General features: G+C 37.0%; 1 protein-coding gene and 1 non-coding gene across 2 annotated transcripts in view; one reads left to right on the top strand and one right to left on the bottom strand.

Annotated features, from left to right (window-relative positions):
• Nucleotides 1-26,469, bottom strand: part of LOC138693303 (lachesin-like) — a 1,195,137-nt gene that overhangs the window by 1,015,737 nt on the left and 152,931 nt on the right. The window lies entirely within an intron of this gene.
• TRNAY-GUA (transfer RNA tyrosine (anticodon GUA)) lies at nt 16,564-16,635 on the top strand. The gene has a single exon. It is a non-coding gene; the product is annotated as a tRNA-Tyr (tRNA).

Genomic DNA, 26,469 nt, shown 5'->3' with positions numbered 1-26,469 from the left:
ACAGGTTGTAACTTTAATAATGGCAACTATTTATTTATTACGAATATATAAGTGATACATCTGTGAAACTTCTACAGTCTTTCATGTAGTAACCAGCATTGTCTACAACTCGTTGCCAGAGATGTGGAAGTAGTAGTATCCCTGTAGCAGCTCCTGTTCTCCTGTTCATGTTTCTAATGGACCGCCCTACTGCCTGCAGGATATCGGGAACTGTCCGGAATCGAACGTCACGAAGGGGGTCTTTCATCTTTGGGATTAAGTCATAATCACAGGGGCTTAAGTCCGGTGAATGTGGTGGATGTAAAAGCACTTCCCACCCCCAGCGACGGTAGAAATCAGCTGCAGGATGTGCCATGTGCGCCCTAGCGTTGTTCTGCAAAATGATGGGAGGGTTCTGCAGAACGCGTGGGCGCTTTCTTTGCAACGCTGATCTCAGATTATGCTCCAAATATGACAGAAATACTGTGCATTGCGGGACGGTATGTGTCACAGGATAACGCATCACAGTCGTACACAAAAATCAGCATAACTTTCACATTCGTAGGGATACGACGCACCAGTATTTTGCGAGGTGATCCGTAATGACGCCACTCATTTGATTGGCGCTTAAGTAGAGGTTCGTGTGATCTGGTCCATGTCTTATCCAGCGCAACAAAACGCCGTAAGAAGGCGTCTCCTTCACGATCATAACGCTCCAAGTGAGTTTCAGCGGTATCGTATTGTAACCATCATTGTGCCTCCTTCAAATCCCAGGGAACCCACCGAGATGCAATTTTTCTCATTTTTACGCGATTCTCTGGAATACGAAATACAGTCCTATGATATATTCCTATCTCCTGGGCTAACTCACGTACAATCTGTCGTCGATCGTTGTCTAATAGCGCGGAAACAGCTTGAACTTCCTCTTCACTAATACTTGGACGATCAGCCGAACTATGTTTTCCAAGTTGTCACGCCCCTCGTTGAAGAATCAAACCCACCTCGCCACAGTCCTGTATGGTAACGCCATCTCTCCACATGCCTCAAGAAGACCGTCATGACATTGTGGTGCTGTACGACCACGGGCAGATTGAATTTTCAGCCAAGATCGCTGTTCCTGCTATTTAAACATGGCGAAACACAACCGCTTAGAGCTGTAACTAACAGGAGACTAACTTCAACTCTCCACAGTGCATGCGCTGTGAGTCAGACGGAAGAGTCCTTTTAGGGGGGAGGAAGGCAAACATAGACTAACTTGTGGTAGAAGTGACAACAATTAACTCCGTCTCGTTTCGCTTTTACAGCATTGTTGCCACTATTAAAGTTACACCCCACATATACAATTTTTATTTTCAGTCAAAAACTTGTAATTGCATTAAATGTATTAATATGATAAAGACATTTATAATATACTGTAGGGTAAACATTCGTAATTGCGTGATAATTTCATGAAAACTAATTTAAAATACAAATGTGTAAATATATCCTTATTCCGATATTTTTCATCTAAAAGACGAAGACTTGCTGTACAAATCTGGAGACATAAAAGATTGGATACGTTCTTGAATATGTGCCAAAAACCACTTTTACAACTTAAGCTGAAAGGTTGGTTATTTCGTGATATTGCATTGATAATTTCGTGAGAGGTAGAAGAATTGTGGAAAAATTCATTAAAGTCAAATGAAATTCTTATTTATTGTTACAAGACTTCAAACATAGTAATTCCGTCTAATATTCATAGCAAGAAAACATAGAAATACATATCAACACATAATAACAATGAAATCAAAGTAAAAATTGAAATTGAAAAGGGATCTTCTTTGCCCTGAAAGGGTGAACACTTTTATTACGGACTTTACTATAGCCTATATTACTAGGGTACCTCCAAAAGTAATGCATAACGTTTGTTTAAAAATTATATTTTTATCCTACAGCTTTGCTATTTTCACAGAATGTAGACGCATCCTTAAGGAACAAAATGCCACTTTTCCACATAATCCTCGTCCCTTTCAACTGCCTTACGTAACCTAGGAACGAGAGCCTGTAGACCAGCACGGTAAAAGTCTGGACCAACACGTCTGAGCCACTCTTTAGCAGCGTGCACAAGGGAGTCATCTTCTAACCTCGTTCCACGAAGGGATCCTTCAGTTTACCAAAGAGATGGTAATCGCACGGTGCCAGTTCAGGACTGTAAGGCGGATGTTTCATTGTTGTCTTTCCGAATTTTCTGATCTGGTCTGTGGTCTTGTGACTGACATATGGCTGTGCGTTGTCGTGCAATAGCAGAACACCTTGCTTCTCCCGATGTCGTCGAACACGACTCAGTCTAACTTGAAGTTTCTTGAGATTTGCAACATACCCGTCAGAATTAATGGTGATTCCGTGTGGCATGATGTCCACAAGCAAGAGTCCTTCTGAATCGAAAAACACAATAGCCATAACGTTTCCTGCCGAAGGTGTACTTTTGAATTTCTATTTCTTTGGTGAATTTGCATGATGCCACTCCATTGTGTGCCTTTGTCTCCGGTCCAAAATGGTGGAGCCATGTTCCATCTTCTGTCACAATTCTTGCAAGTAAGTCATCTAGCACTTATCATTGACATTTATCATGATAAAAAATCAAACAGAAGCTACACTGAACCCATTGCGTCTCCATTTTCTTTTTTGTTATCACATCTTGTCTTCAGATTTCTAAAATTCCTATTGTAATACAATTTTTAAAATAGTATAAAATGTAATACTTAATGCTCAACAAAATTTCGCCTCAAACAGCTAAGATTTCTATCAGTAAAGCTAAGCCTATATGGCGACTACAGCTGTATCTAAAATTCCAAAAACATTTCCTAAAATTTCATGAAGATATAATAAACCTTTGTACCAAATATCATACGCTCACATTTAAGTAATAAGCCTGTAATGTAATTACAAACATCCACAAAATTTGTACGCCTGAGAAGTCGACGCAAACTTGCTCTCTCCAAACATAAAAGCTCACTGAAGCAACTACAATAGTCACACAAAGCTTAGTTGTATGTTTCTGGAAACTGGACAACATATGCAATCCCTTGGCGGAAATTTGAATCTCGTAACACCATTGGTTAGTTCACAAAAGGGCAAACAAAAAGTATCACGAAATAACCACTGCCACGAAATTACCAATGTTTACCCTACATGTATATACTATATGTATTAATATGTCTTTATCATATTGATATATTTAATACAATGATAAGTTTTTGACTAATAATAACAATTGTTTCTTATATTTTAAGCTTCTTTTCTTCCAAAACAACACCAATCCTTGTCTAGAACTTCGTGTTGTTATTAGAGCCATGACATTGGTATATTTGTATTAGTCTGAGGTGAACATATGAAGCCCCTGACAGAATGTAGTCGACGTTTTTCAAGTACAGGCAGCGGAAGTGAAGTCGACACACGCATAAGCAAGCACGTTCCGTGTTTTGTATACGATTATTGCGTATTATAAAGTCAAGACAATACAATTTTTGTATAATAAGGAGTTAATATCGGAAAGGTCTAAAATGCTGGTGAGATTGAGAATAATTATTGGAAATCATACTTAAATTGTCACAAAGGTGGTAAAACGTAAGTCTGAGAAGATGTTTATATTTTTTAAATATTTAGAGTTCTGCATTACAATTTTAAAATGCCGAAAACGTATATGGAGTAAAATTTTTTTCTTTCCCTATATTTAACTCTTAGGCCTACAGTAGGTAATTTATTTATCACATCAATGCCGTACCTTACTTTTCTTGCATGTTGGTCGCCTGGTTTCGGTTCCTGCTGCAATAAACAAAAACATTCATTTTCAAAGTTTTAAATGAAAATGACCGCCGAGTGTCGGATAGTATAACCTTGTATACGGAAAAACTTCGTTCAACATTTGCTGAAACCAAGGGCGCATATGTAAAATATTTCATAACATCAATTTCATTTCTACATCAAGTTTATAAAAAGCGCACTTGTCAACTGACAAAAATCTTGCAAATTTGCATAATGAAATGAAACCACTGTTTTCTTGTATTACTGTGTTCCTTTTCGCACATACCTTTTTGCTTAGATGTAGAAATGAAATTAATGATGTGAAATATTTTACATATGTGCCCTTGGTTTCAGCCGATGTTGAATGCAGTTTTTCTGCATACAAGGTTATACTATCCGACACTGGGCGGTCATTTTCATTTGAAGCTTTGAAAATTAATGTTGTTTATTGCAGCAGGAACCAAAACCAGGCGAGAAACATGCAAGAAAAGTAAGGTACTAGATGTGATAAATAAATTAATGTAGCAGCTAAATATAAGGAAAGCAAAGTTGTACGCCATATACAGTACGTTTTCGGCATTCTAAAACTGTAATACAAAACTCTAAATAAAAAAAAAAAACATTCTTTCAGACTTATGTTTTACCACTTTGTGACAATTTAAGTATGATTTCCAACAATTATTCTCAACCACAACAGAATTTTAGACCTTTCCGATATTAATCCTAATATACAATTAGTGTATTGTCTTGATTTTATAATACGCAATAATTGCATATAAAACATGGAACGTCCTTGCTTAGGCGTTTGTTAAATTCGCTTCCGTTGCTGTACTTGAAACGTCGACTACATTCTGTCCGGCGTCGTATGTTCACCTCAATCTAATACAAATATACCGATGTCACGGCCCTAGTTATTATTGATTATGTCACTTGAAAACTCGCTCAGTCCGTAGACCAGTGGATAAAAAAACTAGCCGAATCCTTTCATAAAAATGAACTGAACGCATTTTGGCAACACACTCTTCAATTCTTTTAAGGATTAGGATATGCAATCGAACGATTAACTTGTAAAAACAATGAATCTTGAATCTGATTTCTTTCTGTTTCTTGTGAAAGGAACAATGAAGACATTCTCACAGCCGTAGACAACATATTAACACACTTCTATATAAAAAATATCTCAACGATTATTTTGATTTAAGCAGGCTCACACAATAAAATACTGACTGTAAGTCTCCAATTTCTTAAGTAGTTGTATATTGTGATGTATGAACACTCCCTCCACTCTGTGTAATTCGTTGGTGGCTGAATATCGAGGTAACTTCAATGAAGTGCTTTTTTGTCAATGAAAGAACGAGTTTCCAATTCCACATTACTTTTATTGAACTGTATAAAACTTGTATGTTCTTCGCTGCTGAAAATACATTGCTATGCCAGCTGGGTGATAGAACAAATATTTTTCCAATTACTTGAACTTAGAAGGACAATTTCATGTTCCAAATTATCTTAAGACATTCGACTAAAAAGACAAATTTTTCTCTAATCAATTTTTCAACCAAATTTTGAAAGCATGTTTACTATATAGAGGACTAACAAGATCCAAATTTCGAACTCCCAAATGTTTTTGGTTTTGATTTTCTACTTATTTTTCATTTTTTTATGAAATATTTACAAACCCAAGTTTTTAGTAGAAGATCTTCATTTTTAAGCGCCCATTTTTTATTACATTCACAAGACATAGAGAAACAATTCTGTGCATACATTTTATGAAATATCTCATTTATTCACTTTCAAATTTTTTTAAATGTTGAAAATGTTATTTTTTCCATAATTCATTAAAACTTTTCCTAGCGGATTTCTCACAAAATAAATGTACAGAAACATGCAGCTACCTCATAAATACTTGCAGTAAAAATTTCAACCAGATTGATTAATATTTGGCAGAGAATAATAGGTCTTTAATCAGAAAAGTAAACTTAGAACAAATGGATTTGAAATTAAAATCAGCATTTATGTAACACATGCTTATTAAAATTCTCCTCTGCTACATTCATCTAGTAACTTAAGGGAGCCAACTTTAGAACAAAAAGTAACTATATTTGTAATCAGACATTTGTAAAAAAAAAGTTATCTTTGATTAAAAAATAATTTTTACAACTCTTTAAATTTCACAACCACTTACAGTCTTAAGTTAAAAAAACAAAATAAACAAATTTGTAATCATAACTGAACTAAATCCAATTGAGTTATGAAAATAGTCTATACATTCTAAAGAAGTGAAATAGCCGATAATTTTTTTTTTTGTTTTGGAAAATAATGAATTTCAATGGAGTCTCCCCTTAAAACTTATAGGAACAATGAACAAGTATTGTTTTAAGTGAAAATTCTTTAGGCAGGGCACGAGTCGAATGCTGTGAAACAAATTGTGTGACGGACATTTCAAGAACTTTTCGCTGAAATTATTTCCCACCATTCTGTTTGTGGAACGGCAGTTGCATGTACTAATACACATTGCGCCGCTATATCTGTTACCTGTACTATACGATCGCTCTCTTATTCTTGTCACAGACTATGCCTTTCTCTTTCTCACAGAGTAATAACACAGTCTAGTGTCTGCAGTCACGAAGCTTGAGTTTATGAGGGTACTAGGAACAATAGACTGTGCAGGTACTATTTCGCATTGTCTGTAATGAGGCGATAGTAGCGATCCTAGTGGTTAGCAACTATCTATGGATGCATATTTACTACGTATTGACCTTCGTGACTGTATATACTAGACTGTGATAACAACATAAAAGTTCGCAGCGCCGCTTTTTAGGTACTAGTACTACGGGATTGTACATTGCTACGTTAAACGTTTGCGGTATTCCACCAAGTCACACAAATAAATAGATAAATTACTGAAAGTGGGGTTACCATCGCGCAGTGTCTAATGTAGAATCAAGTAAATAATATATTGATATTGTAGCTAGATTAAAATTAAATTCTCCAATTAGAATTTAGATAAACCTCCAGCGAAATAGCTAAAAGGCGAGCTAGATTTTGAATTTGAATGTGAAAGTGACATATCAGAATGCTTGTTTAAGCTTTAGCTCGCTGATATTCCATATCGGTAGCCCACGTTCGATTCCAGGTCAGATCGTGATGGAGTTTGTGGCGAACAAATTATATTATTTTTCTCAGGGTACTAAGGCTTCCATCATTCCACCGACACTTTCCACCTTCCTCTCATTTCATTTATAATCTGCAATATAGTTAAAAATAGGGTGAGGTTAAATCTTGGGGGTAGTACGAGTTTCCAATGCTGATATAGGAAGGGCTTTAGGCTCAGAAATCTGCGGTTGTCGTTTGAGAATGAGACCCGACTTTTAGAGGACTGAGGTAGGGTGGCCTACCTGTCAGAACCAACTCATGAATGCCACCTGTCAGACTTGGAAAATCGCAATGGACCAAAGTAAGTTTAAGTAAAAGGAACCGTACCGGCTCCGGCACTCGGAAAGCCAATTCAAGCCAGAGGCTATACCTCGACTTACTATCTTTATGCTCCGATCTGGGGATATTCCGAATGCAGAATTCAAATCACGGTCACAGAATCTCTCCACTCCGCACTGAAGGCCTCCTAAAGGAGGTTTTGCAGGTAAAGCTGCTATTACACTATCAAAGTTCTCTGACAAACAATATGATAAAATATTTTATCAAAGATCTTTGATAGAAGATAGGATTTGGGGTATATTACACTACTTAAAATCTTTTATAAAATATTTTATCAAAGATAAACCTAAAATTATAAACAAAAGCTCACCTAACACTTATTCCACAACAGTTCACACGTATTCCGAGGATTCGTTGATACTAATAATTACGCGTTAAGTTTATAATTTGTTGATACTAAGTAATATTTACGTGTTAAGTTAATTTTTAGTAGGTTATTTTACGACGCTTTATTAACAGCTTAGGTTATTTAGCGTCTGAATGAGATGAAGGTGATAATGCCGGTGAAATGTATCCTGGGTCCAGCACCGAAAGTTACCCAGCATTTGCTCATATTGGGTTGAGGGAAAACCCCAGAAAAAAACATCAACCAGGTAACTTGTCCCAACCGTGAATCGAATCTGGGCCACCTGGTTTCGCGGCCAGACGCGCTAACTGTTACTCCACAGGCGTGGAACGTTAAGTTTATAACACCATGAATGAAGGACAGTATTATGCTTGTTTATCTACAATTAGTTCAATTATCAGAATATATTATGCATGTTTCTGAAAAAGAAACAGAAAAAGAAACGTCTTTAGGTTAAACAATTGATTGCAAGACGTGATAAGAGAGGTATCCATCAGAACTTATTGAAAGAGCTACAATGCGAGACTTAAAAACGTATATAAATTATTATAAAATATTATTATTATTATTATTATTATATATATTTTAGTTGGTTATTTAACGACGCTGTATCAACTACGAGGTTATTTAGAGCTATTAGATTGGTGATAGCGAGGTGGTATTTGGCGAGATGAGCCCGAGGATTCGCCATAGATTACCTGGCATTCACCTTACGGTTGGGGAAAATCTAGGAAAAAAACCCAACAAGGTAATTAGCCCAAGCAGGGATCGAATTCGCGCCCGAGTGCAACTTCAGACCGGCAGGCAAGCGCCTTAACCGACTGAGCCACGCCTGTGGCTTTTATATAATATTTATATTATATTATACAAATTATTGATTTACAACATTTCATATCCTTCATATCAGAATTCTTGTGATAGCAATAGTCCAGTTATATTTGCATTACGCCATATTTGTTTCAAGGTATACAAATCTTTTATCGAAGATAACAAGATGCACTTACAGATAAAAGATATTTTATGAAAGAAACTTTTATAAAAGAAAACCCATTACACTGTCATATATTTTATAATATATGTTTTATAAAAGAACTTTGATAGTGCAATAGCAGTCTAAAGGGCCTCATGAATGGATCAGAGCGACAAACGAACTCTTTATGTGAAAAAGGCAAGGAACAAGAAACAGAGAAATTGTTACCTCACAAATTACATTATGAAAGAGGATGAATGAGACCATGATGAGGAATAGATCACAAGTCTTAATGCTGATACCTTACAAAGTTATACAATCAATATAAAGTCTTATCCATTCCTCGTCATCGTACCTCTTTCTTTTCATCATCTTTCACCGTGCAAGTCTGGGTTTCAGGTATAGCTCCCTGTGAAGCCGACTTGAATAATTTCAAGGGAAAAGTTGTTCTGGGGCCGGGTATCGAACCCGCTGAGCGCGCCAACGCTCTACCGACTGGCTTACCCAGGAACTGTCTTCACCAGCATGTGTTTTACACAAAGACTAATATTACGACGAACTATTACCATATAAATAATGCAGCGACATAAAAAAAACTTTGAATACAAGTCTGAAGATGAATTAAAGCGGAATGTAAGCAGAACAGTGGTCTTATACCAAGTCCAAATGTCTAGGAATTAAGTTTAATAAATTATATATCCAAATATTGGGCGAATAGCAGAAATTTAGACAATTAGTGAAATTCATTATGAATTAATTAATTAATTAATTAATTGTCGATTTGTCCCTGAAGGGTTAATACCTCCTCTTGCGAGGGGTAGCTCGGTGAAGTCTTGGTTTTACTGAATCGATGCATGCGACTTGCGAGGTGCGAGGCCTGCCTCCCACGTCGAGTGCGTCGGTTCAGAAAACCCAAGGCTTTAGACTCATGCGGGGAGCTAGTCTGCATAGGCTTAAGCCTTGGTTTCTCTGAACCGACGCATGCGACGTGCGAGTTGCGAAGCCCGCCTCGCACAAATCCGAACTACACGAGAGTTGGTGAGTGATTTCTATAGCTGCGAGATGCGAGGTCTGCGCACTTCGCAGCCATAGAAACCACTCACTGTCTCTCGTGTAGTTCGGATTTCTGCGAGGCGGGCCTCGCACCTCGTACGTCGCATGCGTCGGTTCAGAAAAGCCAAGGCTTAAGTGGTTAGCTTAGTTGGAATTCGCTCAATTCTGGCAGTCACTGGATCACTTCCTCACTTCACCTCTTTATTCCTCTCTCACTTCTTTGCGATCGGGCACTGTGTGATCGTGTTCGTCACTCCGCACTTGGCGCACTTCCTCCCTTCTTCTCGGTCGGGCACTAGATGATCGTATTTAGCACTTCCTGTTTCCTTCCTCGGATGTCTCTCCAGCCGCTGCGGTCTCGTGCAGTCCTAGTCCAGTGTGTTCCTGCTTCCTTCTTGAAGGCGTCGTCCCATCTTGTTCCTGGTCTGCATCGTCGTCTCTTACCACTGCGGGGGGTCCACATTGTAGAAATGTACGCCAATCTGGTGTTCTGGAGCATCGCCACGTGTCTCCATTTCCATTTCAAGTTGGTGGCTCGTTGGGATAGTCTTCCAATTTGGTTATTTCCCTTATCCTGGTGTTTGGTACTTTGTCTTTAAGGGATAAACCTAACACTTTCCTCTCCATCCTTTTTATTTTTTATTTTATTGGGTTATTTTACGACGCTGTATCAACATCTCAAGTTATTTAGCGTCTGAATGAAATGAAGGTGATAATGCCGGTGAAATGAGTCAGGGGTCCAGCACCGAAAGTTTCCCAGAATTTGCTCGTATTGGGTTGAGGAAAAATCCCGGAAAAACCTCAACCACCCGACCGGGATTCGAACCCGGGCCACCTGGTTTCGCGGCCAGACGCACTGATCGTTATTCCACAGGTATGGACCTCTCCATCTTTCTTTGGCATTATACCTAGGTATAACAGGAACAACGTAATATTTCTTCTTATTGTGCTACATCGAAAAAAATTACAGTAAGCCTACGGTGTTTCCTATGAAAAATCATCACGCGCCTATGTCAATCAACAGAAATCGAATGCGTTCGTCCGAAAGTCACGTGACTCGTCCGTGTTTCGATGTTGATACCCCTCAGTAGCCTTCTATGCAGCTATACACGCTCTCTATATTATACTAATTCTATGGTCATACTACCTCAGCTCTGACGAGAGCCAGATCCCATTCTGGGAAACACCAGGTCTCGGATAACTGAACTTTAGAAGCTATATCAGTATCGGAAATCCGCGCTACTCCTATGAGAAGACTTCATTCCAGCCTATTTTTAACTGCTACAGATGATAGATCAAATAATGTGGATGTGGAGAATTTTGGTGGATTAAGAAAACGAAAAAAAAGTACGTCGAGAATGAAAATATGTACAATCTACTTCATCCACAACAAATTCCATCACGATCTGGCCAGGGACCGAATGCTTCTGTTGTTCATATAACAATATGGAAACCTGACATCATAGCAGTACACTCTCAATTGACCCGCCATTTCCCGTCCACGTAAAGGATCCGATGCTTTTCTTTACTATTGTGATGTTTTTATTTTTCTTCAATGAATACTTGGTATCGTGTTTATCGAACCATTTGTGAAACAATCTTGTGTTATATTTCTCTATAGATAAAATTAAATGTGAAAAGCAAGGAAATAAAAAAATCAATACAAAAAAGAAGAGAAAAACGAAATAAAAGCTCATATAACAGCGTGAACATATGTACATCTTGATTCACGGATTTTGGCCCTTGCAAAAAGTAAGTGGATAGACTAAAAGAGAACTCATCACTACTGGTTGGCTGGGTAGCATAGGTCAGGCCGCAGTCATGACACCTAACACTTTCTTCTCACCATGTCACGGTACACTCCGTCTTAAAACACAATATTTTTCCACAAGTCTCATTACTAACCACTACGTCTGTTGACTAAACAATGTCATGATGACATATATTTTCTTGACACGAGTGTCCCTCAGCTACGAGCATAGACATTATTTTCATCTTTCTCTTCCCGCTTCCCCTCCTATGAAGTTTGCGATTAAATATCTTTCTTTTGACGCAACACTAGCCAAACGAGCAAGGACAAGGCCCAATGACGTTGAATCGAGCTGTAACTAGATTCGTACTGTCCGCATGTAACAGGAGAACCAGCTTGTGCCTAGTACCGGTTAAGAATGCTGTTAAACACACTTAACGTACTGTGAAAGATATCGACAGCGATGGGCATATTAGAAGGAGGTATTTTTAAAACCATGATGCATGCATACATTACCGGAATTAATAGATGTAAAAATTGGACCTGTGGGAACTGAAATCTCAGGTGAGACTGTCGTTATTCGCCCTATGCAATTAATCACCTACGAGCCTGCCGTTATATGCCGGAATTAAAAACAGTCGGCCAGGTGTGTGCTACACAACCACGAGAAAAATATACAAATCGACAAATCCGTGAGTTATTATCATGTGTGTGTGAAAAATACTGCACACAAGGAAGTAAATCAGTTCTCTAAAATAATATTGGAGAACGAAATGTCGAACATGCAGCAAGTGAACTTCATTCATTTATAGTATTGTCATTGTTTCCATTATTATATTATTATTGTTATTATCATTATCTAATTATTAACATTATTATTAGGCTATTATTATTATTATTATTATTACATCATACAAAATAAGCTGCAAACATACGAATAAGAATAGAGAAAGGTCAGACTTACGACCTGTCAAGCAGGCGGCACGGGTTCGAGTCCCTTCTAGCTTGGAATGTTTGTACACTTGTGGCACATAAGACCGCAGTTGAATTTTCTCAGGGTCTCCCGTTTATGCAATATATTATATCGTCGTTGTTCCTGCAATAACTCCTATGTGACATATTTATCGATTTTCAGATTTTTGCTCTATTAAATAGGTCTAACTTAAATAGTGATACAGCAAATAATAAAATCTCCTATATGTAATTATATTTCTTTCTTTCGAAATGTAATAATTCACAGTATTCTATGTACGGCTGCCATAGGATGAATTAATGTGTTTTTCCTTCTTCCTGAAATATTTTATATTTTGCACATAGGAGTTATTGCAGGAACAACGACGATATATTAGCTATATAGGTACCGGTAATTATATTATTCGTCCCGCGCCTTGGCGTCGTGGTCTGAGGCATCCTGCCTAGGACTCGCGTTACGGAATGCGCGCTGGTTAGAGTCTTAATGGGGGAAGAAATTTTCTCATGAAATTTCGGCCAGTGTCTGGGACCGGTGCCCACCCAGCATCGTGATGCACTTGGGGAGCTGCGATAGGTAGCGAAATCAGGTTGCTCAAACCAGCTATAATGGCTGGGGGGCTCATCGTGCTAACCACACGATACCTCCATTCTGGTTGGATGATCGTTCACCTCTACTTCGGCATGTGGCAGTGAGGTCAGCAGCCGGCTGGTCGGTCTTGGCCCTTCGTGGGCTGTAGCGCCACAGTTTATTATTATTTTTTTATTTATATTATTCAGCCAACTCGCCGCTTCCTTTTCATTCCATTGCATTCTCCGATCGCCGGCTGGCGATGCATGTCGGGGGCTGGCCTAGGGGCAGCTGGGATTGCCTACACTAGCCTTGGGCTTACAGCGGACCTTAGTGTTGTCAGCTAGTGGGGATGAGAATGTAACTAGCTAAGTGGGTTTTCACAATAGATAGTTCCCATGTGGGATGACGCAGTGCAATGTGTTTGTCTTGTTTCCCTCCAAGATATTAAAAAAAGAAAAAAAAAAAAGAAAAGAGATTGGATCATAATTTTGGATTGATAATTAGATTATTACATTATGATAAGATTATGATACTAACCAAGCTGCTTGCAAATGACGTGAACGATGTTTAAAATACTTCTTCCATAACATGCGTTCACTTCTGTTGCAGCAACAGCAATATTTCATTGAACCTTCCTGTAACATTTCGTGGTGCAGTAATAATATTGTTGTGCTGGGAGTATGTACTTCCCACTTGCGTCGTATTAGAGGTTAATATAAAAGCTTATTCAAAAGTCGCAAAAGATTTGAAATCCCTCTAAGAAATATAAAAATGTTAATAAATATTTGTTTATAAAGTAATAGTGTTTGTTTCAGACAAAAATAAATTTCAAAATTTTCAGACATGGTCGACATTTTTCTCTTTTATTAATATTTGGTAATGCACAGCATTCGGAAGAAAATATTTCTGAATAACTACAGTCTACAAAATGCAGAATCTAAGCCAGCCCTGAGCACAACTAGGAAGTTAAATGGAACGCAGAAACCCCTGCCCATGTCCTATTCGCTTACACCGCTTTATAAACAAACACACAATAAGGCACTGTGAATCAGTGGTGGATTTCAGGCCACAAGCATGAGCCGAAAGTTCGTAAAAACTATTACGCTTGCCTTATACAATCCGTCACTGAGTAATGCTTACATTCCTGTTTACTCGTATCGGGCCAAAACATTACTGTCGCAGCCAGAGAAGTTGGAGTGGGAAGTTAAGCTTAAGAGGCGGTCTGCAGTGACTCTATTGAGATATTAGTGTCCAGGCCTGGTGTAAATCTTGTCAGTGCACTGAAACTATCTCTATTACATTCATAATAATATTTAATAACGTCAATTGGTATTTGTAGAGGCGAAAAACCACACATTAACTCACTTCAGAATAACCTGAATTAGGACTACTACGAGTATTCATTTATTTCAATTGCCATAGCAGTAAGAGTGAAACAATTAAAACAGAATTACCTGTGAAAATAAAGTAATCTTCTTTAGATTTTAGATATTTCAGCAATAACTTTCAGCTTCCTTTTTGTTGTTTTTTTTTATCAGACGGGGCAATTGCACAAATAATTTGGATAGTATGCAAATCTGCCTTTCAGGTGAAGCTCTCCCTGTGTAGCAGACTTGAATAATTTCAAGGAAAAAATTGTTGCGGGGCCAGGAATCGATCTCGGGACTCTTCACTTAGCGTACGATTGCTCTACCGACTGAGCTACCAAGGAACTACACGCGACACCGTCCCAATTTTTCATTTTATATCCAAAAAAAAAACTCAAGTGGGCTGACAAGGCGCCAGAAACCAAACTTTGAGTGCACACAAACTCTGTGTGACATGAATTGTAGTTTTCTGCGATTCAGTCCATGCTAATATGATCCTTTAGGATGGTTTACTGTTGTCCAGAATGCCTCAAATCAAAGATTTTACGAAGTTATGAAATGGATCAGAAGGACTTTATGGATTTGCTGCTATGGAAAAAGAGCGACTGAAAGGTTGACACTGAAGGAAACCAGGTACAGTGGCTTAAGGTAGTCCGCTTCCAGTATCGCAAAAGTGAAATTAATTAATTTTTTTCAAACACAGCAACGAACAAGAATTCAAATGCTTCCCAGTTTCCAGAAAATCCCAAAATTCAGACACATTCTTTGAGCTGGAACCCAAATATCACGGGATCCTCAAACTATAGGAAGAAAAAGTGAAAGATCTTATGGATCTGTGTTCTTCCAGTATAATCAACGAACAGTACATGGCTACTATAAGAGTCTTATAGAAGAGAGAGCTGAAGTATCAGACGGCGCTGCCCTAGATAATGATGACGTTATTGAATAAGGAAATAGTAAAGCATATGCAACGAGTGTAATAATTGCTGAAATTAACCAATCTAGATTTATAAATGTGAATTGTTATTTGTGCATTTACAATAAAACTATTTTTAGTGTTACTGATTGTGTACCTCCACCGCTAATAATTAAAGTATGATTTGTTTAGAGTCATAAGAACGTATCTCCTTGTCATCCTTAAAAAAAAGAGTGTTTAACACTCAAATATTAAAGTATTTTTTGAAGTTATGATGTCAAGTGATTTCTGCTGAAACTCATTTTGTAAAGTCGTGAAGCTTTTTTTCAATGAAGGTTTTACCATTTTCTTTGAATGCATAAAATACTATTAAAATACCTTCTTTTCTCTCTCCTGTAATGTTGATAAATTGGAGTTACGTCCCTCTGGTTCTCACACAACGATATTATACTCTGGCCATAAGAAAAAATAAACCCTTCTTCCCTATCCATAATTTCAGAGCAATCACTTGTCTATCTCATGATCGCTTGCAACTTTTTCTACTCCCTTAATTTTTCTTTAGGTCTTTCTAGTGACTTCCGGTTCTGATTAACATTAGTCTGGTATATTCCAGTTCTGCAGAAGAATTTGAATACTGATTCTTAGTCTTTCCGGTTTTTTCAGCCTCAGTGATGATTAAGTAACACTTTTCAGCTATGTTTTGACTTTAATTCTAAATTTATATCTTACCAACTGCTAGCTTACCTCTTTCTTCGGCTGATATATTGATAAATGCTGCTTCAATATGTTTTCGTACGTTGTAAGTTCTTATCAGTATTGTATTCCAATTTGTAATATTTTCATCTCTGTGTTGCAATTATCTATACATTGGCTATATTGGTTTAATTCTGTACAATTCTTGTTGGAGGGTAACTCACATGTACTGTATTAAATTGTTTGTTAATTGAAAACAACGAGTCAGTGATATCTGAAAGTGCATTGACCTCTTTCAAATTACCGCTGCAATTCTACTTCATTTAATTGCATGATTACAAAAATGGGGCGCAATTCTTCCGATGTCGACACACGTGTTAATGAGTGAAGAGCATCTGCAGCAAGAGGAACGAGTACACTTTTATTACAGCGATGTACCGACGTACATATGATGTGCGTATATAATCACTTAGTAATTTAAGACGACGCTCATTCTGTCGGATCCCGGCCACTTAGTCACTCGTAATGAGTGCACCTCTGCACATTAGTGTGTTGGACATTTTGCTATTGTCACACATGTGTGACACAGTGCATGAAGGTTGGCCACTAAAAGGGAAAACTAAGACGTGGAGCTTAAACTGAGAGGATTCAATCCGACATCGGAATTGGAATCCGGTGTGGCTTAGTGGATAGAGCGTCAGCACGTAGAGCTGAAAACCCGGGTTCGAATCCCGGCACCGGAGAGAAATTTTCTCCGCTCCACCGATCCTTCATCATATGAGTACACTCTTGCTTACATTGAGTCTTCGAGTAGCCACTATAGCCTTTAGAAAGTCTCTGAATAGTCTGTGTTGAAAAGTACATAATATACGTTAAATTGAGAAAATCTTCATAATTTTGCTTAGTGAATCTCAAGTCTTAACATGTTTGGTTACTAATATGGCAATACGTTTCAACAATTTTAATCAGTACGCCTAATACAGTTATTTCAACATCTAGCGCAGAAGCAAAATCTAGACATTCGAAGCGAGGTTTAGGATTTCTGGGATCATATGAAGGCCAGGAATCAACAGATTTTATCACTTATCTACACTAACTAATGGTCTATCTATATATAGGCTCCCTTATCTAATCTGGTTCAGTCAGATCGATGAATAACTGAACAGAGATGTGTATACAAATATTGATTCCATCTTCCTCCGGAGTTAAAGAGATTTATGTAATGAAAAAATGTTGTGGTGTATTGATACGTTTGTTACATGGCAACATTTGCATTATCAGTATGGGAAAAGCTGTAGGCCGAGTAATAAAAGGCATTGATACTGCGGTATTCATTGGGTGTATACCTAACATTTCAACGAAGCTTTTTGTGTATTACATATACTGAAATGCGTTCATATTTACGCATATGCTTTCAGCTACTTCAATAAAGTAATGCTACCCTTGAACCGATAGTAATTGCGTATAATGGAAAGAATATTATTTCTACTAACTCTAATGTAACAATACCAGCATCATGATGCGAATGATAATACAGTCGTGTTTATTGTATAATGGAAATGCGTATTTTATAATTGCTTATCTTTTACAAAAATGTGATTCAGATTCAGGGAAAATTATGGAATTTTAAAACCCTATGCCTTATATCGGTTGTTTATATATATGGTAAAGGTTGGTAATATTGTGATAGTTATTTTTGAGAATTTATTACAATTTTACTGAGCGACTGAAGGACCGGTTTTGTGCAGAAACTTGTTCACGAACATTCCCCTAATACAGTGGTCGTCAGCACTCGCTGAAATGTGCAAAAGGTACGTGGTGCTGTCCCGTGTGCACCGTCGTGCAACAGGGAGAGATAGAGAGCATACCCGCTAGCAGCTACGGAGTACACCTCGAGAGAGACTAGCCCCAGCGTGCTCTGTGCTGACGACCCCTGCCTCAATATGTTGAAGAAAAAACCGATCTTCCTCTCGCTCAGTAAAATTGTAATAAATTCTCAAAACAAAACTATCACAATATTGCTCATTTCACAATATTACCAACCTCTACACATTGTTTATAGCCATTGTTGTTTTGATTTGTTTATATTACGACGTTTTATCAACAGATATGGTTATCTAGTGTGTAATAAGAGTGTGATAATGCCAGCGAAATGCAGAGTCCAGCGCCGAAAGTTATCCAGCATTTGCTTTGATTGGGTTGAGAGAAAACCCCGCAAAAATCTCAACCGGGTATAGATGAACACAATATAATATAACTTACACCGACCAGGATTTGAACCCGAGCCTGCTCGTTTCACTGTCAGACATACAAAATTACTCCACAGCAATAAACTAGATATACCGGTATTGCTTTTTGTATCAAATCAATTAGTAATTAGGTCTATTAATAATATTTCGAAACATCTACTTCGACATACGCTCGGACATAGAAGGCAACCCAGCTACAATGAAATGTGATTCTGCAAGTCGAAATTAGTAATAAAAATTATATTTGATGAAATAATTCCGAGGATTTGCCATGAGATTACTTGACATTCGTCTTATAGTTCGGGAAAATCTTTGAACTAAGCCAACCATATAGGCGTAATGGGCCCAACACATATCCGATAGAAATTCGGGTCAAGAGGCACATTATTTACTCGGGAACTGAGATCGCTGTCTGTTTCTTATAGTACTAGGCGAAGAAGAAGAGATGCAATAAAAAAAAGGAGACTAAGAAAATTCAGAAAACAAGGACACGGAGAAGGAATAGAAAGAGTAAGCGGAGGACGAAAAGAAACTGAAGAAATTGAAAAAGAGAAAAACATGAAACAAATGTAGGACATGTGCAAAAAACTAAAAGGAAGAAGATATGGAGAGGAATAATAATACGAACGAGAATGTGAAAAGATTACTAGGGAGACAGGAAGAAAGGACTCAAAAGTCTGATTCTTCAATTAAACAAATTTAAAATCGAATTCGATAATCTTCCATAGACTTATTCTAGCTTGTCACATGAATTAATGAATTTTCTGTCCGCATTACCCGTATTTTGACTTGACTACGTCTTTAATGGAGGTACTGTCTTCCTCCGACGAGTTTAGTGCTGGGACCCGAGGTATTCTTGTCATCGTTGCGGGGGGTTGCAGGTGGATTCTTTTGTTGCTACAGTCAAGCCGAGCCGAGTGGAGTGGGAAGTATTAATCGTCCAAAAATATGCAGTCTTCAGTTTGTAGTAGTGTGTGACTGTGTGCACGTGTTAGGTACTATATATACGAGTGAAATGTTTTCAGTATGATTGTACTTCCTTCCAGACTACCGCTGTCACTGTTCCCTCCCACTCCAGTACCATGCTAGGCTAGTCGGAACCGTATTCGTCTCAGCACTAAACTCCTCAGAGGATGACAGTACAAGAGGGGCTGGCTTGACTTTGCCGTGGACGGGTTAGTAGGCCTACACTTAGACACGGTTGGGCCCATTTTGCGTTCTTATATGCGATGATTGTTCACGTCTGACAGGTGACCTGGGTGGCATTCGTGAATCCGACGCTGACAGGTGGATTATCCACGCATTAAAATAAAATATAAAGTAAAATTAATAAAATGATAACTTCCCAAAAAATAAAGACGTTGTCACGCAGTCAATTAAATTTAATAATTCCCTATCACATTTTTTGTGGAGATCTTATATTAACATTCACATTATGGAAGGTGAGCAGTATGAGAATAATATGAATCAGCGAATGGCTTTATTACATAAACATTTTAATGTATTATTACACTATAAAATAAAAATAGTCCACACTTGTGGAGTAACGTTTAGCGCGTCTAGCCGCGAAACCAGGTGGCCCGGGTTCGATTCCCGGTCGGGGCAAGTTACCTGGTTGAGGTTTTTCCGGGGTTTTCCCTCAATCCAATATTAGCAAATGTTGGGTAACTTTCGATATTGGACCCCAGACTCATTTCACCGGCATTATCACCTTCATCTCATTCAGACGCTAAATAATCTAAGCTATTGATAATGCGTCGTAAAATAACCTAGGTACTATAAAATATAAAAAATACAAGTATTTCCAGCATTTCAAAATAATAGATACCGTAAGTGATATGTGAAATATTTTTTCATGCTCATTTATTTCTTTTAAAACTCTCTCTCTCTCTCTCTCTCTCTCTCTCTCTCTATATATATATATATATATATATATATATATATATATATATATGTTATTTTATATGATATGATAAATAAGTTTGGTGCAAAATCGATTAATAAAATATTTAAGAGTAGTTCGGATTCATGTAAAATCATAAAGAAAAGTTAAGGGAATAAGCGTTAGCTTTTCCTCTCGCATGTAATCAAATAATTCTTAAAAAAAACTGGAATCCGACAATACTTCAAATTATTAAAAGAATATGTCGTTCAAATCTGCGGAACTTTGAAAATGAATACTGATACACAAATGCAACTGAAACCAACACAGTTCATCATTGAAAACACTGTATCATATTACACACTGGAAATATAAATTTTCGGTGACAGTTCTATACTGAAATTTGTACCGTAGTTTGTGAATAGCATACGAACGACATGAATCCCCATGCTATCGCGCATTGAAAGTGCATTTGTTCAAATGACGGACCTGTGTAATAAAACCAATACGAATTGTAGTGAGGGGAAAGCGTCACTGACCCTGTTTGAAACAAAGGTTCAAAATTGTCCAATTAAATATAGATATACGGGACATAAAGCGACCTTGAACCGATTATTGCCAATCAATTACTCAGATGTACGTTAAACATGCGAGTTTTTGGTCTCTAAATTCGATAATAAAATTTATGAACTTTTGTCTCGTGTAAAGCGGTGTAAAATGTAAAGCGGTTACACTGTGCATTAAATTTTAGGAAGGTAATAATCCGCACCAGTTGGAAAGAAAATATGCTGGAAATATGAACGTATTTGTACTGTGTTAAAACCGCAGTCATAAGACAAAATGACGGAAATAATACTCATTCGTTTATTCAATTTTTATTACTATGAATGAATGTGGGTTAAATGTTCAAAGAATCGAAATTAAATTTAGATCTCATATAAGTAGACTTGCATGGTCTAGTAGTTACCATGCTAGACAGTAGATATGAGTTTCATAGGTTAAAAATTTTGTCGAGGTAATAAAACCCCTTCCAGCCTTTTTCCGGATTAGAACTAAAACTGTGAGTTCTGTGTCGAACGTTTGGCATGTAAAACAATCCCGGTCCTGAGATATAGGACTATAGGCAGATTTTATGTCATTTTTCACCCAAGTTGAATTTTGAAGTACGGAGTATATTCACTTACTTTTCTTCCCACCATAATCTGAACACACGCTCTCGCCATGAAACAATACTAACAATACCATCCAATCGTACTTCCTCATACTCATCCTCTTTCACAATAGCCCTACCAGGACTCTGGAATTCGCTACCTGCTAGCATCAGGGACTGTCGAAGTAAAATTGAATTCAAACGCAAACTTACTAGGCACTTGGTCAGTAATTGAGACTCGTTCACACATGGCTTCTTGTAAATAGTTATCTTATTCTAGAACAAAATATTTCAATATCCTGTAATTTCATCGCTATATAATTTTATTCTAGGTTTAATTTTTGCTTAAGTAAAAAAAAAATCTTTCTTTGTTCTTAACTTCTACAATATCTGTCTAGTCTTTATTAATCAGTTAATCTTTTAGTACTTTGATTTTTATTGTATTTGTAAATTTAATATTAATTGTAATTACAATTGTAATTGAGAAGCGTTTTTGCTATACTCGATAGATGCAAAATTTTGTGAAAATGAGTTACATATCACAATTATATGATGTTTAGCTTCTGTATCACCCTATGCAGTCAGATTTTGCATAACTCGGTTCATTCCGTGCGTAGAGGATGATTAGAATTTAATATCTCCTTCCCAAAACATAAACTGTGTACACAATATAACTCGTTTTCTGAGAAAAGTAGTTTTGTACATCTATCGAGTTTAGCAAAAACGCTCCTCAATTGAGCTCGCCAACAAGCCTCACCAAAGACAAACGACCATTCAACCAATATGAGGGCAACTTCTGATCAGCACAATGATATTCCAGCCGGTATAGCTGGCTTACGAAACCTAATTTCTCTACTCAGACTACCTCTTAAATGTCTTGTTTTTATGTTTCTTGGACGGACTTTTCCGAACACCCTATGTAAATAAATTAAAGCAAATTAAATAGTAAAATGTAGTGAAATTAGCAGCCAAATAAATGGATAAATAAATCATAAATTATTTTACTGACTAAAAACAAACTGAAAGTCTTCTTAGACAGCAGAAAAAAATCTCTCACATGAAGTTTCTCGGTGTTGGAAATCCACGCAGTTCGATGGGAAAGAAAAAGAGAAACACGTTTCTGAGTGTATGGTCATGACTATCAATTTCTTGGAACGGTGAGCAAGATATTAAAGTGTAATATATGAAAGGCGCTATTGTTATTGAATATCGGTGTTTCTAGCTCATGATACCAGCACCAGACTATAGACTTAATCTTTAATATAAGAACGCGCTTGGCTGAGTCCTATAGCATCCACACCGACGGCGCCTATTACTTGGCCCAGTCGGGCGTGCAGCCCATAGCAGACAAGTACACAATACAATACATGTTAAAAATGCATTGCCTACACCAGTTACAGATAACCTGTATTATTCCGTGTATCCGAAAGATTAAAATTTTCTACGAATACGGTAACAGATTGTCCCCTGTCGTAGTTCAAGTGTTGCATTCCAATAATAAAATCCAGAAGATAGGAGTTCGATTCTTGTGGTGCTGCTTGTGAATATCGAGTTTATTTTATGAATCTGAATAAATACATCTAGCAGTAATAATCATTTATATAAGTAGGTTAGTTTACGACACTGTGTCAACAACTTAGGTTATTTAGCGTCTGAATGGTCTGAATGAGATGAAGGTGATAATGCCGGTGAAATGAGTCCGAGGTCCAGCAGCGAAACTTACCCAGCATTTGCTCAAATTGGGTTGAGGGAAAACTCCGGAAAAAACCTCACCCAGGTAACTTGCCCCGACCGGGAATCGAACCCGGGCCACCTGGTTTCGCGGCCAGATGCGCTAACCGTTACTCCACAGGTGTGGACAGTAATAATAATCATCAATAGACCTACCTCTATATGTTTAATAGTAATAGTAATAATAATAATAATAATAATAATAATAATACATAAACTTTTAACCAGAAATGGGCTTTCATGTGCATTTTCACCGCGTGTATTCAAGCTAACACGCATTGTTCTAATAATTTTCTAACTTCTAGGTGTTCTTGAATTTCTTGTCCGTTGAAGTTAGTGATCGTGAAATATAGATTACAACACATAAATAGTTAACTATAATAAGTAATCAATCAATGTAGTTAACAGTGCTTTTGTGAATCAATTACAGTATGGCTAGCATGAATGATATTAAACGACGCTCAGTGTCTCGATTAAATCTTATATGAAAAATCATTATTTTTGGAAGTAGAAAATGGAGTACTGTCTTCAGTATTTACCACTGTTATGAAATGTAATTTAGAATGTCATTATAAAACATGCCATACTGGGTGTTCATTTCAAAGTGTGTCATGACGTCACTGTTGTGAGTCAGCGATTTGAAGCGAGCTTCAGCTTTTATGTCAGAGAAGTTGTCTATTAATCAAGGCGTTCAATATGAATTTGAGACCGTGTATGGTATAACTTGAGCGTCGTAGCAACAGATGACGGTCTGTGTGCTACCATAACCTCTTTCGAACTGTGTTTTGCGCGGGCAAGTCGTACGCAGGGTATTTGTTATCATCGGTTGCGTACGGCAACGTTTCACAATACAAATCAAATGCTCCGTGTCCATGTTGACCGTCGAAGTTAATGTCAACAAATACGTAAGTAATTGTCTTAATCCTCTCCCCATATCCCGACAGTAAGAAAAAACTCACCTCAGTACGTGTTTCCAAGCAGTTCACATTCCTGCTACTACTGGCGTTACCGTACGTATCGGTAAGTACTCTTCAGAATGAACGCCGTACTTGCTAGGCAACTTCTCTGGCACATAGGTAATACGCCTCTGCGGAAGTGGGAAGATTGAATTCTCTAGGCTCATCGACTAGCCACATGACGGCATACAGCGAGTCATGACACACTTTGAACTGAACACGCAGTATTAGTCAGTATAGAGATGTTGTAGATGTGGATTTTGAAGTCTTTCTGAATTATCCCCATAATGATAAATTTAACTATAAAATTAAATTTTCTTCCCACTGTACACTAAGAATTACAAGAGATTTTCTTATTGATGATTTTTGTCTGTAAAAGAATTTTCTAAATATCTCTATTAGTTGCCGAGTTATGGCCAAAAACATGCGGCACCGCCTGTTAGTAAATTTTTCACTCGCTCTTCGAAACTTTAAATTTTCAATCCATTTCCCCACAATTAAAAATCTATTAAAGATAACTGAGGTTCTTTGTATCAAAATTGGACGACTCCACTTTTCCTTTTTTTTTTTTATAGGAAAGGCGGAAAACTAGATCCTTGGAAAACAATGTCACTGTTATACGTATATTTTTTTTAAACATTATCATGGGTCATAGAAACATTTCTTCAGTCTCAAAATGTGATTAAAATTAATATCTGGTCGCAATTTTAAGTTTAAAAAGTGGAATTGTCCATCTCTGAAACTAAGTCATAGAGTTGTTTTTTTTTTTTCAAAACCAAATGAAGCCATAGGCTATTTAAAGTGAAGTTGTCTGTTTTGGAAACTAAACGAAGCCATATTTAAAATTAAATTGTCTACTTTTGAATCTAAGTCTCTTCTAACTCGGTTTCAAAGCAAATTTACGTAAAGCAGTACTTATTCATCTACAAACCTATTTTTAAGTAGGTTATTTTACGACGCTTTATCAACATCTTTGGTTATTTAGCGTCTGAATGAGATGAGGGTAATTGTTCCGGTGAAATGAGTCCGGGGTCCAACACCGAAAGTTACCCAGCATTTGCTCACATTGGGTTGAGGGAAAACCCCGGAAAAAACCTCAACCAGGTAACTTGCCCCGACCGGGAATCGAACCCGGGCCACCTGGTTTCGCAGCCAGACGCGCTGACCGTTACTCCACAGGTGTGGACTCTACAAACCTATTATATAATAATTATTATATGATTATTATGGTGTTGGTAATTGTCATCATCTCGTTATTAAAGTATTACATTTTAGTATCTGTAGAACATGTTATATCTATATTTATCTCATCTTGTAGGGCTAAAGCGTACATTTTTTTCCTCATTGGATTGTTAATAATTGTTAAACAGATCTTTTCCTTTCCCTTCCACTCTTTTAAAATAAAATGTAGGAGTCAATTCTGTTGCCCATTTCGTAACATCGATATTGTACTCTGTACTTGTAACGTCGACATTCATTTTTTTTTCTGCTCAAGCGGCTAAATGTGAAGCACAGTAAAATTCTACGCAAGAGAGGCGAATTGCTTCAAACTGACGGACACTCTTGACGAAGACGAAAGGTACTTCCTCATATATGTTTTATGTGCAAACATTCATAAAACGCATTGCCTCCAGCTGTTATAAATATCCTTTATTAATCTACGATGCTGGGAGATGAAGTATTGCCTCACAGCTGATGATTGATTGCTTTATATTGGAAAAGTAGGAAATTATGCTCTGAAATATCAACGGGGTGAATAACTTTCCACCAAGATATATTTGATTGAATACAGTTCAGTGATTTCAATTCTGAATTTTTCTACTGCAGCGTTTGTAGTTCACATTCAGAAAATAATACCGTCTGTATCTTAGATCAACTTTAGTGACAGATTTTTACACTTTAAGTTACGGTTAATGGTTTTGTATAATAGCCTAATAATAATAATAATAATAATAATAATAATAATAATAATAATAATAATAATAATAATTATTATTATTATTATTATTATTATTATGATAATAGTATTATTTATTATTATTATTTATTATTATTTGATATCTCCTTAATATATAAAAGTGAATGTGGGTATGTATGTATGTATGTATGTATGTATGTGTGTATGTGTGTATGTACTGTATGTAGCCATAGTGGCTCTCATAATTGAGCGTACACCTCGTTTTATTAATACATATATACATATATTTATGTAATTTCATTACATTAATGATAAATTTAAAATAAAATTCCTAGTTCATATTATTAACATAACATAATTCATTTCTTTGTGTATGATGCTATATAAAATATACTGTAAATAAAATTAAGGAACAAAAAATGTAACTTTAGGCAGTCACAAAATTCAGCGTACACTCTTACCTGCTGCAGCACATCTTTTCGCTTTTGTCAAGCAGCCAATCGTCTGGGCGTAGATTGTGTATATTTTCTTGTCACTGAAGTATCCATCTGTAGCCACTCTTCTTGTAGAACTCGTTTCAATTGTGACTTGCTGGTAACTTTGTATTTCTGTAATTTTTTCTTCAAATCTCACCACAGATTTTCAATGGATTTAAGTCCGGTGACTGTGGTGGGATCTGGAGTCGCCTTGG

The sequence above is a fragment of the Periplaneta americana genome, chromosome 17, assembly GCF_040183065.1.
Source record: "Periplaneta americana isolate PAMFEO1 chromosome 17, P.americana_PAMFEO1_priV1, whole genome shotgun sequence".
Taxonomy (NCBI): domain Eukaryota; kingdom Metazoa; phylum Arthropoda; class Insecta; order Blattodea; family Blattidae; genus Periplaneta; species Periplaneta americana.
This window is presented reverse-complemented; position numbering and strand designations above follow the sequence as displayed.